The 2,763-nt window shown below is 39.8% G+C and overlaps 1 pseudogene; it reads left to right on the forward strand.

The window, feature by feature from the left end:
* The window catches only part of LOC140893800 (28S ribosomal RNA), an 8,019-nt pseudogene extending 5,591 nt beyond the window's left edge, over window positions 1–2,428 (forward strand).
* The last annotated feature ends 335 nt before the right edge of the window (window positions 2,429–2,763 follow it).

A 2,763-nucleotide genomic window follows, 5' to 3' on the forward strand; every position in this document is an offset into this window, starting at 1 on the left:
GGGGATTAGAAAGAAAAAATAGAATGATTTTTCGTATCCTAGCCAGTTATAGCTAAGTCAGCGGGTAATTATTGGGGCTAATGCAATACCGGGTGCAAAATCCGGAGGTGTGTAATTCATTATCTCAAGGGAGATGGGTTTAATCTAGAGGTCGTTGGAAGGAATGGGCACTTGAAAAGTGAAACTTGCACTGATTTGTCATAAGTCGCTAAGCAGATTTGAGACGAATTCGGTCTAAGTTGTATGAAACTGGAATGACATTTCACACACACACGTTCACGTTCAACCGAAGGTGTATTATGAAAAGTTGAGAGCATGTCTGTGTTTTATGTTTTTTGATTAAACTTCTCGGAGGCTGTGCACTCTCATGAATCATCCTTACTTATGTTTTTGTTTGCATTTTGTTTTTTCATGTCTTGCTCGAGGGCGAGCAAGGTTTAAGTATGGGGGTGTTGATAAGTGCATTTTGTATGCATTATTTCATGTTATTTTTATGTCTATTTTGTGTGCATTCATATTATTTTTATGTGTTTTTATGTGTTTTAGTGCATGTGTGTGTATTTCACTCCTTGGGTTAATTTTGTAGGAAAATGGAATTTTGAAAAGTGAATTACGGAGTAGCCTTGATCGAAAAATCATATTTAATTTTATAGACATTGAAATCCAATCTCCACCGTTCAGATTAAATTAAAGATGTTTTGAAGCTGCTGTCCAAATTTCAGCTCAATCCGACGGCTAGATCTCGAGATATGAATTTTTGAAAATTGTCGCTCGGCGCAGATTTTTTGTACTGCGCGCGCGCGAGATTCAAGCTCGCCCGCGCACGTGTCCGAAGTACAGGCCTCTGGAGATTCAAGCTCGCGCGCACACGAGTCCGCGTGTTCGGGGGTCATATGTGTTCCGAAAAATCCTTGTTTTGAGAGGAAATTAACTGATAGGCATTCTGGACCATATATATACAAGATATAACATATTTTTGAGGGTTTCGGAAGCTCCAGAGCGCAGACAACGCAAGAGGAGGTGGCTACAAGGCTTGGGAGAGAAGATTTCTTCTTTCTTTTCTTCTTTTTATTTTTATTTTTGAATTATTGTTTTTAATTATTGAGTAGTTTATTTTCAACCAAGACGACGTGATTGGGCCGAACAAATTCATGTAGAAAACATGGATGTTTGTTTGGGATTTTTTAGAGTTGATTTTATTTTATTGATTGTCAGATTTATATTTATCTTGTGAATAGTCTGATCAACTGTTTGCTTGCATGTTAATCAATTCCAAATCGACAGAGGAGGTTTTGATTTTGATCACTCTGATAATTAACATATTGTAAAACCGACTAGAAATAGAATTCGGTTTCAGTGTGCGGTTTAGGTGTAAACTGAATTTTCACAAATATTTAATGCATTCAAATTTGATTAGAATTACGAAAGATTAGTTCATCAATATTTGAATAGGTTTGATTGTTCTAAAAATAGACCTTTGAACAAATTAGGAGAATTCCCGTGAATTAAGATTAAATCTGAGTCCTGAATCGACTACATGTTTCAAAATTTGTTCGGTACCTACGTGTGTCTTGGTTGTCTTTGTCTTAATTATTTTTATCTTCAGTTATTTTTATTCTTATTTCTTAATAAGTTTTTATTTTATATTCTTATTTTATTTAATTCAAAATCCTTCTATTATTTTGTCTAGATTAAGTAAAATAATTAATTCTTGAGAATTGACTGCAGTCCCTGTGGGATCGATACATGGACTCTCTGTCCACTTTACTATTACTTGACCTGGTACGCTTGCCAGTAGATTTATATCACACTGATTTAGCCGGTCAGTGGCCTAACGATCCTTTAGACCTTCGGAATTTGAAGCTAGAGGTGTCAGAAAAGTTACCACAGGGATAACTGGCTTGTGGCAGCCAAGCGTTCATAGCGACGTTTCTTTTTGATCCTTCGATGTCGGCTCTTCCTATCATTGTGAAGCAGAATTCACCAAGTGTTGGATTGTTCACCCACCAATAGGGAACGTGAGCTGGGTTTAAACCATCATGAGACAGGTTAGTTTTACCCTACTGATGACAGCGTCACAATAGTAATTCAACCTAGTACGAGAGGAACCGTTGATTCGCACAATTGGTCATCGCTCTTGGTTGAAAAGCCAGTGGCGCGAAGCTACCGTGCGCTGGATTATGACTGAACGCCTCTAAGTCAGAATTCGGGCTAGAAGCGACACATGCGCCCGCCGTCCGCTTGCCGACCCGCAGTAGGGGCCCTCGGGCCCCCAAGGGCACGTGTCGTTGGCCAAGCCGTCGCGGCGGACGAGCCGCGTAGGCCGCCTTGAAGTAAAATTTCCATCGAGCGACGAGGTATTGTAAGCGGCAGAGTGGCCTTGCTGCCACGATCCGCTGAGATTCAGCCCTTTGTCGCTCCGATTTGTCCCTCCCCACCCTCTTGCAACATCCGAAACCTACGACCACTGGGGGCTATATATTTACTATAGGTCAATTGTTCATATTTGACTCACGAAGCCAAAATATGCATGTTATATTAGTTGGTTTATCCAAATAATGTGATAAATGACGGGAAATTGAGAAATTTTATTACTTTTCCTGAAACATGGGAAATATTTTCCAAGTATAATATAAGTGGGGGGCAAAAATAAAAAAAAATATTACGTATGTCGGAGTTTTAGATAATGCGCCGCACTTGGCACGTGCGTGCGAGTGCCCGGATATTAGGCAAATGAAGCATGCGCAGGGGCGGCACTTGGCA

The sequence above is a fragment of the Henckelia pumila genome, chromosome 3 (genome assembly GCF_033568475.1).
Source record: "Henckelia pumila isolate YLH828 chromosome 3, ASM3356847v2, whole genome shotgun sequence".
Taxonomy (NCBI): domain Eukaryota; kingdom Viridiplantae; phylum Streptophyta; class Magnoliopsida; order Lamiales; family Gesneriaceae; genus Henckelia; species Henckelia pumila.